Here is a 14,878-nt window from a genome sequence, read left to right as displayed (position 1 = left end):
TCAAGGCGCTGGGAGGTGTGGGGGTGGCGGGGGGGAGGAGCAGCTACTGATAAAACAGCCAGGTCTTGAGGAGTCTCCTGAATGTCAGCAGGTCCTGGGTCTGTCGTAGGTGGATGGGGAGGGTGTTCCAAGTCTTGGCTGCGAGGTGAAAGAATGATCTGTCGCCGGTGGTTGTTCGGTGGATGCTTGGAGCGGTGGAGAGGTCAGCGGAGCGGAGCTGGCGGTTGGGGGTGTAGAAGGTGAGTTGCTTGTTGAGGTATGCTGGTCATGCGTTGTGGAGTGCTTTGTGAGCGTGGGTGAGGAGCTTGAAGGTGATCCTCTTGTTGACAGGCAGCCAGTGCAGGTCCTTGAAGTGGGCGGTGATGTGGCTGTGGATGTCGAGTAACCCTGAGCCTAGTTTGCGTAGTAGCGCTACACGTAGCTACGCGAAGTGCACTTCGCAATACGCGAGCTATACAAACTGCGTAGTGCACTGTGCAAAATGCTGTTCGCACTGATTGCACAGTGCCGGATGCTTGTCCGCACTGTGCAATCAGTGCAAACAGCATCTTGCACAGTGCAAGCGGTCGTTTTCTGCCGCTCGAGTAGATTTCTACTGGAGTGGCAGCTTTCTCAACGCGAACTGGTAGTTTCTCATTGCGAGCATACACGACCACTGGCAATGAGAAACCTGACCTCCCCGCGTTGAAAATCTTGCCGGGAGGTTTTTTCCACGCTCGCGATTGGCAACTTGATGTTGCTGATCGCGAACGAGGAAAAAGTCTCGCCGGATGTCATTTTGCTCGCTTGCGGTCGCCAACTTGACATTTAGGACCGCGAGAAAGCAAAAAATGACCACTACGCGTGTTTGCACTGTGCTACGTGCAATTCGCGTAGTGCGAAGTAGCAAAAACTTTGCAAACTATACGAGCGTAGCATAGTACTCGCCAAGGCTTAATGTCGAGGATGAGGCGTGTGGAGGAGTTTTGTATTAGTTAGAAGTCTCTTCTGGAGTTTGGCCGTGATTCCCGCTTAGAGGGAGTTGCCGAATTCCAGCCTGCTGGTGTCGAGGCCCTGGGTGACCGTCCTGGTTTCTGTGGGGATCCATCTGTAGATCTTGCGAAGCGTACAGAGGTAGTTGAAGCAGGAGGAGGAGACGGCGTTCACTTGTTGGGTCTTTGAGAGCGTTGAGTCCAGGATGAACCCCAGGTTGCGTGCGTGGTCGGTGGGTGTTGGCGCAGTTCCCAGTGAGGCTGGCCACCAGGAGTCGTCCCAGGCGGAAGGGGTGGAGCCGAGGATGAGGACCTCCGTCTTGTCCAAGGTCAGTTTCAGGTGACTGCTCTTCATCCATTCGGTGACGGCCTTCATCCCTGCGTTGAAGTTGGTTTTGGCGGTGGCGGGGTCTTTGGTGAGGGAGAGGATCAGCTGGGTGTCGTTAGCATATGAGACTATGTTGAGGTTGTGTTATCGGACAATGTTGGCGTGCGGTGTCATGTAGACGTTGAAGAGGGTCAGGCTGAGGGTAGATCCTTGGGGTACGCCGCAGGTGATCTTGGTGGCTTCGGATCGGAATGGAGGGAGGAGGACTCTCTGGGTTCTGTCGGTGAGGAAGGAGGTGATCCAGTCCAGGGCTTTGTCACGGATCCCCATTTTGTAGAGTCGTGTGCGGAGGGTGTGGTGGCAGATGGTGTCGAAGGCGGCCGAGAGGTCCAGGAGGATAAGGGCCGCGGTTTCACCGTTGTCCAGCAGGGCCCTGATGTCGTCGGTGATGAGGGCACTTTCGGTGCTGTGGTTGCTGCGGAATCCGGATTGGGACAAGTCCAGGGTGTTGTTCTCTTCAAAGAATTGGGTCAGTTGTGTGTTGATGATCTTCTCGATGACTTTCGCTGGGAACGGGAGCAGGGAGATGGGCCGGAAGTCCTTGAGGTCCTTTGGGTCTGCCTTGGGTTTCTTGAGTAGGGCGTTGATCTCCGTTTCCAGCTTTATGGGATGGTGACGGTCTCGAATGAGCTGTTGAAGATCTTAAGAGTTGGGGTGGGATGATGGAGCTCGCTTTGTTGAAGATGTGGTGGGGGCAGGAGTCTGATGGTGAGCCCGAGTGGATGGTGTTCATGGTCTTGATGGTGTCTTCGATGTGGTTCCAGGAGATCAGGCGGGTGGTGTTACTGAGGGCGGTGAGTCTGGGGTGTCGGTGGCTGTCAGAGAGGTCTGGATGTTGAAGCTGTTGTGGATGTCTGCGATCTTGCGGTGGAAGAAGGTAGCTAGAGAGTCGCAGAGGCCTTGTGACGGCGGGATGTCGTTGGAGCTGGGGTTGGCGAGTTTCTTCACGATGTTGAAGAGCTCTTTGCTATTGTGTGCGCTGTTGTCGATGCGTTCCTTGAAGGAGGTCCTTTTGACCGTTCGAATGAGTTGGTGGTGTCTGTGGCTGGCACTCTTGAGGGCTGCATGATTGTCCGGTGTTTGCTCGCGGCTCCATTTCTACTCTAATCTCCGGCAGGTCTTCTTGGATGTCGGTGGTGAACCAGATGGTAGGTCGGAGGGTCTCGGGCGAGGGTGGTGGTAAGCTTGTTCCAGTTGCGGTGGGGCATACTTTGCTGGTGGTTGTGTGCAGTGGTTTTCTTGAATGAGAAGTGGATGCAGCTGTTGTCGGTCCGGTGGTGTGGCTGATGGAGACGTGGCTGCTGGCGGAGTGGGTGGGTGTCGTGACGAGCTGTTTGAGGCCGATGTAGGCGAGGTTGTCCTGTAGTGTGGTGGAGCTGCTGTTGTTGGTGGTGTTCTCGAGGTGGAAGTTCAGGTCTCCGAGGAGGATGTCATCTGTGGAGGCCAGGGCATACGCGCTGACGGCGTCTGTGATGGAGTCGAACTGTGGCCGAAGTCCAGGGGTCTGTACACGAGGGTTCCTCTGAGGGTGGTGTTGGGATCGATGTGGATCTGGAAGTACAGGTGTTCGGCGGGGCTGAGGGTGTCTTCAGTGTTGGTCGTATTTCTGTGGACGATGGCAATTGCTCCTCCCGGTCTGTTGGTGCGGTCCCTGCGGGTGATCTTGTAGCCATGAGGGATGGCTATGGTGACGTCGGGTGCCGATTAGGAGTTCATCCAGTTCTCCGTCAGGAAAGCGACGTCTAGGGAGGATGAGTCAAAGAGGTCCCAGAGTTCGAAGGCGTTCCTTTGGATGGAGCCGGTGTTGAGCAGTATACATCTGAGGTGGTTGTGGTCCACTTTGGTGGGGTGGGCAGGACGTGCAGGTGTGCGCTGGCAGATGTAGCTGCAGTTTCGGCAGGTGAAGGATCTGTGGGTGAGCTTCGGGTGGCTGGAAGGAGGTGGAGGATCGGCCGGCGTTGAGTGCGCTGAGGGTGTTGTTGTTGTAGCGGCATCTGGCGTGACACCACAATAGCAAAATAAGAGGCATAAAGTAAGCAGAGCCACCAATGCAGTACATAATTACAGAGCTGGATAACACCAGTGTCCCAATTTTCTACAATCCGGTCCCAGTGAGGAAAAAAAGGCATTCAGTAGAGTGTTGGCAGTCTTGAGATTATAGCCAAGGATCGGATCTTAAAGGAACTGCTTATAACTACACCTTGAAAAAAGAGATCTTATTTCCCAAAGTGATTGTCAAGCAATACTGAACCACCCACTTCATGTCAGTATATAGAAACTCTGCAAGTAATAAAAGCTTTTCCAGAAGCAGTTACTGGGTGGTTGTAATGTGTGGATTGGTGAGATTAGTAACCCCTCAATCAAAGTTAATTAGTAACATGTGTGATCCACAGATGCACCAATTGATGGATTGCAATACCAGCTAAGGTGGTTGCATTTTAGATGCACTTTTTCCAATGAAGGAAAAGCGTAATGCTCGGTCTACTTACTCTAGTCACATGATCAAGACCATCAATCGATCCACTTTTCAATTACTGTGGCAAACCATCCTTCCCTACACCCCCGCCATCAAAAACTCCAACCATGGGACCCATTAAAATAAATGAAATTCATTATACTTTAATCTACTACAACAGCATTTTAAGGCAAAAATTGCTATCTTGACCGGATGGATTGCCTGGAGTTTAGAACAACAAATCATGTTGAAATATATTCAAATATGTTAAAATCACACAAAATAGAAGGTTACTTCATTGTCGAAGACGCCAGCTGAAAGATAGAAATGCACAAGCTAGAAAGAGAGCCTGAATGGCACTCTGCTCCCACCTCCCAGGCTCCAGACACGTCCCCGAACAAGCAGCAAAGAACTTTTTTCCAGTGGATCACGAAATGCACCAACGCCATTGCCCCCAACAAGACTACCAAGGCTAAAGAACATAGCAAAAGAGCAAGCTGGTTCACCACTGAACTACAATCCACCAAGTGTAACTGCTGTCAACTCAAAGGAAGTGGAACATCAGCAAAAAAATCAGAGGACCGCACCAACTACAGGACCGCCCTCAACCAGTACCACTGCCCCCTGAAAGAAACTAAGAAGAATGCCCTAGCAAACCGCATCAAAGTCAGCGCAAACCACAGCAAAGAACTCTTCGCCAAGAGTTCACCAATCCTGTAGCCATCAAGAACAACGTCACTCCCTCCTTGCTGAATTCTTCCACGACAAGATCTCGATCTACGAGAACTTCAAGCACCATCCCTCCACCGCAGACAGCATCAACCAGCTTGCATCCACAAACACAAATGCCAAACACATCCTCACCCACTGTAAACTTTTCACCACGCAAGACACAAATTCCATCATACACTCTGAGGCACCCACAGACCAATGCCCTCATCAAGTCTTCAACCTCGGAAGCAAGCTAATAGGTGATGAGCTCAGGAAGGTCCTAAACACCTCCATCACTGCTGCCTCCTTCCCGGAGGACTGAAAACACGCCGTCTCCTGACCCGGTCAATCTGAAGAACTACTGGCCCATCCCACTGCTCCCCTATCCAGCAAAGATCCTTGAGAAAGCAGTCAACCAGCGCCTTACCCAACAACCTAGAAGACCACAACCTCCTGGACCCCTCTCAATCTAGATTCCGAGCCAACCACAGCACTAAGACTGCCCTAATCGCAGCCAACAACAACATCAAAGCCCTCCTGGACCACGTGGAAACAGCAACCCTCATTTTCCTGGACCTGTCCACCGCATTTGACATAATATCCAGTCTGAAGATCAACAGACTCCACCACATCAGAATTCAAGGAAAAACTCTCCAATGGATCGCCTTGTACCTCACCGGCAGAACCCAAAGGATCCGTCTCCCACAGTCCACCTCAGAGCCCAAGAAGATAATCTGCGGAGTCCCCAAAGGCTTATCCCTCAGCCCGAACCTCTACAGCACCTACAAGATCACAATAGCAGACAACGTCAGATCACATAGACTCCATGTCATCTCCTACGTGGACGACACACAGCTAATCCTCTTTCGATCCGGAGTTCCTGTACCAACACCAATGTCCACAGATGCATGATGAACATTGTGGACTGGATGAAGATTAACTGTCTCAAACTCAACTCGGACAAAACGGAAGTCTTCATCTTTGAGAACAACACCTCGCCTTGGAAAGACTCATGGTGACTCACAATGCTCATCGCATCCCCCAACCCAACAGACCACGCCCGCAACCGTGGCATCATTCCGGACAACAAGCTATCTATAAAGAAACAAGTCAATGCCATTTCATCTGCCTGTTTTCACACCCTTTGTATGCTCCACAAGACCTTCGGATGGCTCCTAATAAACACGAGAAGAACAGTTACACAGCCACCAGCAAACTGGACTATGGAAACACGCTCTACATATGTATCACAGCATGCCTTGAGACTTCAAACAATACAGAACTCAGCTGCAAGACTCATAGTCAACCTCCCCAGAAGAACCCACATCAAAGCCCATCTCAAGAAACTGCACTGGCTCACAATTCAGGAGAGATCGCAGTTAAAGCTGCAGACACATGCCTACAAGCCCCTGCACAAAGAAGGACCAGGATACATCAACAAACGCCTAACCTTTCACCAACAGTCCAGACACCTCTGGTCAGCCTCCCTCTACATCGCAGATATCCAACGTATCCGTCAAACCACCAGCGGATGCTCCTTTGCGCCTCTTTAAGCCACGGCCTGGAATAACCTCCCCTGCACCATCGCTCCAGCAATTAAGATGAGAGCTAAAGACCTGGCTGTTTAAATAATCAACCTCCAAACAGCAGCGAACAGCTTCAGCGCCTTGAGACCTTCACGGGTGATGTGCAGCACTCTATAAGTGATTGATTGATAGTAGTATTCTAATTACAAGGTCCTAAAGCTAATCTGATTTCAAAAGATATCGTAGGTTTTAAAGAATTTCAATTAAGGAGAAGAGTATTTTTTCTGATAAGAACTTTATCAGCCTTCTGCTCTTCAGAACTAAAAGACGACAAAAATTTCCAAGCTACACAGCAATGAGGAACAAACTGGAACTGCTTCTTACCTGTAATCTTAATTCTCTTGAAATGTTTTCTACACAAAACTAAAGATATCAAAAAATCCAATTGTTTGTTCATTATGGTCCATTACCTACCAATTTGGCAACATCCCAGCAATCTATCTTGAAAGATCGTTTCTTGCTTTCTAATCTACCAAAAAACAAATAAAACTGGATACTGGAGGGCTTTGAGCTCTTAAAGAAGCAGAGTTGCTTTTCAGTTTAACATTACATCAACTGGTTTGGCTACAATAAGGCAAAGATTTAGCGCAAAAAAGAATTCTTTGGAAGAAGTGTTCTGGAATCCTGCACATCAAGGGGACTATTCTGTGCTTATGATTATCAATGTAGATCCCCTGAAGGAGAAGTAATATTCCAGATTCCAGCGATCTTTGTGACAATATTGATGACTTCTTTTACCAACAAATAAGGAAAAGAGGCTCAAAAATAGTCTAAGAATCTCGGATGATTCCCAAGCAGATGCAAGTAGCATTCACAGGGGTAAACCTCCAATGGTGGAGACTGAAAGATTGCAAACTAGTCAATAAACCGAGGGGTGCTTTGAAGAGTATGAGATCACAGTGCTTTTTCTCTTTGGTCTCGATGCTCCGGGATGCAAACACCATTGATAAGGTGCAATTATTGGACTTGAAGCCTGACAGAATGGTATGCTAATATGAAGTGGTGTATGGACGCTGAGAAATATGTATAAGGGACGCGGCTTCACCAAAAAATGGGGAAAAAATTAAAACACTTCAATGAAAAATAACATTATTCCACAGATAGGAACTAACTAGCAAACTAAATCCATTCACTGTTGGGATGGGGTTACTGAGTGTGCTATGTTAAACAGGAAGAAGTGAGTTATCTTCCAGAAACTCATTGTCTTTTTCTACACTAAGTATGAAATAACTGTGGATATGGTATCTATTCCAGGGTGGAATGATTATAGCTTGCCAGATTGTGAGAAAATACTGTTAATCTAAGTTTCTTGTATATGAAAACAATAGAAAGGAAGTTTTGAAAAGGATCCGATATAGGAGCTCGCAATTGACAATTGTCACAAACTGAACACAACCCTAGGTTACACCATGTAACGGCTGTGTCCAGAGAGAAATCTCAAGCACTTTGTTTCAAAATAGACCCACCCATGAAGATTTAGAAATCAAGTCTATGCACCCTGAAGATGTGTATATTGACTAAAGTTCAAAACCTATGCACGTACAGCTGATGCACACAAATTATGTCGAAAAAACATTGGCAAGGGATTGGTGAGGGATGATTGTTGCCCTATCTGAGAAAAACATCTGATCATACTGAAAAGACCAGATAGTTTTTTCCATGAAAGGATAACTGGGTCCATTAGTTTGTGAAGGACATACAATGGAAGAAACTTATGAGGTAGGTGATGGGACTCAAAGTAAATATATAAATAGCTATCTCTGCCAATAGATCCGGAAAGCCAATACCTGGAGGAGTGTACAAATTTCACATTAAAGAGATTGATAGGCCCAGGCTCCATGAACACCTACACAGACCATTTACATGTAAAACTCGCTCAGTCACCTAAACCTGGCTCTCACATTTCCCCAGGCATGAATTTTGTGAGAAATTAGTTTGTTGGTTGAGGGGGGCATAAACCCTTCTCAAGCAACAGTCACTATCCTTGTCAGGATGAATCACAAAAAGGTACTCAAATTAAGCTGGTAGGTTGGCACTAAAGAAGTCAGACTTAACTTGGAGGCAATGTGTATTTATGCTGTACTCAAACAATAATATAGTAAAACACAACACAAGACAAATCCCACACCAATTTAGAAAAAGAGTAAAATTGAACACACTTCCTTGACACCAAAATGACAAAATTCCAATCTGTAGAAACGGATCTTTGCAATTTTAAACTTTTGAGGTAAGTATAGCACCTGAAAACAAAGCGTTACAGTTATCTGGTTGTGTGATACCAGGTGAAAGTCATAAGGATAAGTTACTTACCTGTAATCCTAGTTCTCTTCCAGGGGTATCCTCATCAAAATCATAAGCACTGAATATTCCCGCCCTTGTGCGGGACCCCAGAAACAATATAAAAATATATATGTAAAAACACATATCTCGCTCCCCATATATGTACATACATATATTATTTTTCTCACACCAATGCAGCTCCAAAACTGAGGCTAAAACAATGTAAACACATGTACATGTACTGCAATTAGTAAGGAAACAAAAAACACATTAGGTCAAATTTCCCTTGAACTTTGTGTTTTAATGAGTAAAACCACTCATAAATCCTGAAAATTGCTTATAAATAGACATTATTAGCCCTCAGGCTGCATTGTGAAACACAATAGCATAGAAAATGAAACCATTTTCAACAAAAACTGGCACTGTCCCTTTAAGGCAGCCCTGACCCCAGGCTTCCCATCATGCCTCAGGGGTGACAGTTAGGTCAGTTGTTCTTTGCATAACCCTGAAGACAGGGCTCAACCATAAGATTGCAATAGTACTGAATCTCATTTACCTGGGGAGGCGGATGGGTTGCTTATGACTTTGATGAGGATACCCCTGGAAGAGAACTAGGATTACAGGTAAGTAACTTATCCTTCTCTTCCAGGGGATCCTCATCAATAGTCATAAGCACTGAATAGAATAGCTAGCCCATCAACCACCTGCAGGTAAATGAGAAGTACATGACCCAACCATATCATAACCGCCATTAACTCAGCTGCTAAACAGATTCCTCAGGGAGGCCTGGCCTACCTGGGTATCTGCTCTCGTGCCCGAATCTAGACAGTAATGTCTGGTAAATGTATGGACAGACCTCCAGGTCGCCGCTTTACAAATCTCAGACATGGGCACATTCTGTAGGTAAGCTGCCGTGGCAGCTCTCCCTCTAGTGGAATGCGCTCTAGGGGTAAACCCCAGAGGTTTTTGCGCCAATTGGTAAGCAAGTTTGATACACGAGACGATCCATCTGGAAATGGAACGTTTCGATGCTGCATGACCAGTTCTGATCGATCCATAGTTAATAAATAACTGATCAGAATGTCGGATCGATTTGGACCTGTCCAAATAAAACTTTAAAACCCTTTTCAGGTCCAAAGAGTGTAAAGCCCTCTCAGCTGGAGTAGAGGGATTGGGAAAGAAAGTGGGCAGAGAGATCGACTGATTGACATGAAAATCTGACACCACTTTCGTCAGGAAAGAAGGTTGCGTTCTCAGCACTACTTTATTGAAATGAAACACTGTATATGGTTCCTTAGTGCAGAGGGCCTGAATCTCTCTCACCCTGCGGGCTGACGTAATCGCTACCAAAAAAGCCGCTTTCCAGGAAATATGCTGTAAAGTAGCTTTATGAATGGGCTCAAAAGGATGACCCATCAACTTTGATAGTACTAGGTTCAGCTCCTAGGGAGGAGAAGGAGGACGTACAGGAGGGTACACCTTCTTCAGACCCTGCAGGAAATCTTTTACTGCTGGTAACTGGAAAAAAGAGGTTTGTGAAGGTGATCGCCTATAAGCAGTTATAGCGGCTAAATGCACCTTAATGGAGTTAAACTTCAACCCTGTTTTAGCCAGGTACAACACGTTTGGAAGAACTGCTTCTTCCTGACACCGGATTGTGACCATTCTGCATGCACCACATATAGAACCTCTTCCACTTGCATGCGTAAGAATGTCTTGTGGAAGGACGTTGTGCTTCTTTCAGAATGGACATGCAGTCTTGTGGCAGCCCTAGATGGCCGTACTGAATGACCTCAGGAGCCATCCTTACAAGTTCAGTGACGGAAGGTTGGGATGGTGAATCCTCCCGTTCATCTTCGATAACGGGTCCGGCCTGCATGGAAGCCTCTTGTGAGGAGACACTGACAGGTGAAGTAGGTCCGTGTACCACCATTGCCGCGGCCAGTCGGGGGCAATCAGGATCATTGTTGTGCACGAGTGGTTCAGCTTGCTCACCACCTTCGGGATCAGCGGAAGGGGTAGAAAGGCGTACACAAATTCCCCTGACCAGTCGATCAAAAGAGCATTCCCTCTCGTTCCTGGTCGGTAGAACCTTGAGGCAAAGCTTGGGCATTTGTTGTTTACGTCGTCCGCGAAGAGATCTATGGAAGGACGACCCAAAGACTGGAAAATGTCTTCTAGCACTTCGTTGTTGAGAACCCAGTCCTCTCTGTCCTCGAAGTGCCGACTTAGTGCGTCCGGCCTCACGTTCTGCTCTCCTGGGAGATGGACTGCTTGAACAGACAACTTGCGAGCCAGAAGCCAATGCCAGATGCGCTGAGCTTCCAGTGATAGAGTCCTTGAGCGGGTTCCTCCCTGCTTGTTCAAATAGTACATCGTGGTGGTGTTGTCCGTTTGTACTAGAATCACTTCCTCCTGAAGCGAGGGAAGGAACGCTTTGAGAGGCAGGTGGACTGCTCTCAATTCCAGCAAGTTGATGTGGTAGGTGCTTCCTTTAGACGACCACCGACCCTGCACTTGGAGAGGCCCCATGTGCGCTTCCCCAGCCTTGTAAGGACGCGTCTGTGATGATCGTTTGTGCAGGAGGAGGTTGATGGAAGAGGACTCCCACCTGCATGTTCTGCTTCTTTGTCCACCAAGGGATGGAAGATCAAGCTACCTCTGACAAAGTGATGTGATCGTCCCAGCGATCTGATTGCTGGTCCCATTCGTCCTCCAGATCCTGCTGAAGAGGACGCATCCGAAGTCTGGCGTTCGGTACTAAGAAGATGCATGAAGCCATCGACCCCAAGAGGGAGGCTATCTTTCGCACTTTCTGAGTCCTGTTGTGAAGAACTTGCTGGCACTTGAGCGTTATCGAAAACTGTCTCTACTCCGAAGGAAACACTTTTCCTACTTCGGAGTCTAGCAGAGCTCCTAGGAAGTGAATCTTCTGAGTGGGTTGGGAGACAGACTTGCTGTAGTTGACATGCAGGCCTAGACGCTGACAGAGTTCTATGCATGTCTGGAATTGATTCCTTATGTTGTCTGGAGAAGGACCTTTCAGCAGCCAATCGTCTAAGTATGGGTATACGAAGACCCCCCTGCAGCGTAGAGCTACCGCAACCACTGAGACACACTTCGTGAACACCCTGGGGCCCGACTTCAACCCAAACGGCAGGACTTTGAACTGGTAGTGGGAGGTCCCCACCCGGAATCGAAGGAATCTCCTGTGATCGGGCCGTATCGGGACATGAAATTACGCATCTTGAAGGTCCATCGAACACATCTAATGCCCCTTCCTGAGATGTGGATATATTTGGTGAAGCGCCAACATGCAAAACGTTTCTTTTCTGACATGTAGATTGAGTGTTCTCAAGTCCAGAATGGGCCTGTATTCCGCCTTTTGGCCCTTTTATCTGACCAGAAAATACCTCGAATATACTCCTTTCCCCCTTTGAGCCACCGGCACCCTCTCGATGGCTGATTTTTCGAGGAGTGTCGCTATTTCTTTCTTTAACATTTGTAGCTGGTGGCTTGATGTTGACATCGGAGGAACGGATTGAGGTAGATGATGGAAACAAAGACAGAACCCATTCTGCAGCGTAGACAACACCCATTGGTCTTTTGTAATGGCCTGCCACTCTGTCCTGTGATGCGCAATGCTTCCCCCCACTGGAGTGGGCAACGGCACTGGGGGAAGTGAATACTCATTGCTTCTGCTGAGGCTTATTGAAGCTGTTGCCTTGGTGCTGATTTCCGTTTCCTTTGGAATTGCGCTTTCCTTTATATTGACACTTTTGTTGGACTTGCTGGTTCTGGCCCTTCTGCCAGTGAGGGGTTTGAACCCTCTGCTTCGAAGAGCCCTTGTTGTCCGAACGGAATTTCTTCCGGAATTTCTTTTTCTTTTCAAGCCCCACGGCTTTAAGGGTGTCTAACTCAGTCTTCATTCTTTGCATCTCCTCATCGGCGCTCGCCCCAAAGAGATGTGCCTGAAAAAGGAAGATTTAGTATTCTGGCCTGAGCCTCGGGTTTCAGTGCTGTAAGGCGCAACCACGAGGACCTCCTCGCTGTGATTCCATGCGCATAACCATGCGCAGCCAGCGTTGCTTCATCTGCCGCCGCCCCTATAATCTGATTGGAGACTTGACTGCCCTCCGTCAGAATCTCCTCAAAGTCCTTTCCGTCTTCCTGAGGACGTTTTGCAGAAAACCTCTGAAGCGAGTCCCACAGAGATCTATCATATCTGCCCAGCAGAGCTTCTGCATTGGAGACCTTGAGGAAAGAAGCTGAGGTGTTACACACCCTTCTCCCCCATGAGTCTTGTAGCTTGCTGTCCTTATCCGGCGGTACCGTGGATGAGGAGGCCACCGCATTGTATTTTTTAGCCGCCGCAATGATTACCGAATCTGGCGGTGGATCGGACTTGAGGAACAGAGGATCCTCTTCAGGAGGACGATACTTTTTGAGAATCCTTGCTGGGACTGACTTTACCGTAGCCGGAGCCAGGAAAACTTCATTCACCGGGACCATGATACCCAGGACCAACGGCAATAAGGGTTTGGGTGCTGTTCTGTACTGCAGGGTTTCAAAGATGACCATCGTCTCGATCTGCAGAGCTGTCATAGGCACTCCTAGCTTCAGGGCTCCCCTGCCCAATATGTCTTGGAACGAGAAAATATCCTCTGTTGGAAATATTCTCGAGCGTGGACTGTTTGTTAGGGTTGGAGAGTAATTCCTGTGCGATCGGGTCCTCGATGAACTCTAAGAGCTATGAGTCCGCCTGGACCTAGATCATCTCCTACTTGAGCGCGTTCTAGAACGAGATCGCTCCCTGTGACTAGATCTTCTTTTACTTGAATGTCCTCTAGAACGAGACCGTTCTTTGCGGCGGGAGGTCTGATCTCGATACGCCCTCAATCAATCCGCCGTGTCCTGGTCCTTGGCCCAGTGGTGAGGAGGTCTATACCACCTTGGGAAAAGACGAACAGGAGGAGAGTTTTTGGCGCGCTCCTGCACTGGCGAACGTGAACGTGGAGGAGGCTGTTCCGTTTGATCCTGCTGCGACCTTGCAGGGGACTTTGACCTGTTCCTATCCGAATAGCTGTTTTCCCCATCCGAGGATCTGCCACTTCAGGATGCCGAGGAGGATGAGGACAGGCTCACTATAAACCGTCTAGAGGAAGACCTCGATCGACCGCTCTCTTCAGAAACCCTCCTTCTCTTGGCGGGAGGATCCTGTAATGGTGATTTCTCCACCTCCGCAGCCAATGCTGATCCTGGGGAACCCAGCTGAGACCTTAGGACTGGAGTCTGGTCCAAAGGTTCACTCTCCATCTCATGCACCACCTGCCTCCCAGGTGATCTCTCCGGTGATCTTGAAAAAGATATATTCACTGGCTGCGAGACGCTCCGCTCTCTGGATCTCCGTTGATCCGTCGATGGTGGCTGTTTCGATGCCGAGCGCTGAGCAGATAGACGCTCCCTCGACGTCGACCGTGATCTCCTCGACGCCGACCTAGAGTGTTGATGACTGTCCTTCGACATAGAGCGTCTCGCCGTTGAAGGATGCCTGCTCAACGACGACGGACGTTGCTTCGACGTCGAATGTGAATGCGACGGAGGCTGCCTCAACGTCGAACGCCATTGACAGGGCGTCGACGTGGGCTGCTTCGATGTCGATCGACGATGTGTCAGCAGAGGCTCCCTCAACGCCGAACGACCACGATTAGTCGTCGACGGAGGATGTCTCGACGCAGAACACCGGTGGCCAGGCATCGACGGAGAATGCCTCGACGTCACAGCATGACGATGCTGCTTCGCCGTCGGTTGGCTCGCCGTCGAGCTCTTCTGCTTCGACGGTGACCTACCCCTCGATGCTGTCTGTAGCGGAGTTACCTTGGATGTTGACGCTGAAGAAGTCTTCTTCGTTGCCGTCGACTGCTTCTTCGACGCCGATGGTGAACAAGTCGGGGCTTCTTTCGACGTCGACCGCACCCTCCGACTTTTCTGCTTCTTGGGAGATCTTCCTCTCTCAGAAAGTCCATAAACTCGAATTCTCTCTCGGTCTTTGAGAGTTCTGGATGTTAAAACCTGGCAGTGTTCACAGGTTTTCGAAGAATGAGAGTCTGGTAGGCACAGGATACACACTGAATGAGTGTCTTTCTTGGCCATCTTTCTTCCACATGAAGGACATTTGTCAAAGAGGGAAGGCATTTTGACAGGAAAAACACCTTTTTTTAAGCATAAAAAGGTAGTAGTAGCACCCTAGGTCTAAAAGACGTCGAGTGAAGGCAAAAATTGTAGATTAACAAGAATATTTTTTGACAGAAAGTCAAAAAGAAAGGGAGCTGTTTCACCAGGTTCCTGACTGAAGGAGCCGGAAAGAACAACTGACCTAACTGTCACCCCTGAGGCATGATGGGAAGCCTGGGATCAGGGCTGCCTTAAAGGCACAGTGCCAGTTTTTGTTGAAAATGGTTTCATTTTCTATGCTATTGTTTTACAA

General features: G+C 48.5%; 1 protein-coding gene across 2 annotated transcripts in view; it reads right to left on the bottom strand.

Moving 5' to 3' along the window:
* The window catches only part of CCDC77 (coiled-coil domain containing 77), a 293,054-nt gene that overhangs the window by 22,686 nt on the left and 255,490 nt on the right, over window positions 1–14,878 (bottom strand). The gene's annotated exons all lie outside the window — the stretch shown is intronic.

The sequence above is a fragment of the Lissotriton vulgaris genome, chromosome 1_2 (genome assembly GCF_964263255.1).
Source record: "Lissotriton vulgaris chromosome 1_2, aLisVul1.2, whole genome shotgun sequence".
In the NCBI taxonomy this organism is placed as follows: domain Eukaryota; kingdom Metazoa; phylum Chordata; class Amphibia; order Caudata; family Salamandridae; genus Lissotriton; species Lissotriton vulgaris.
Note: the sequence above shows the minus strand (reverse complement) of the source record. Positions and strands in the feature narration are given on the sequence as shown.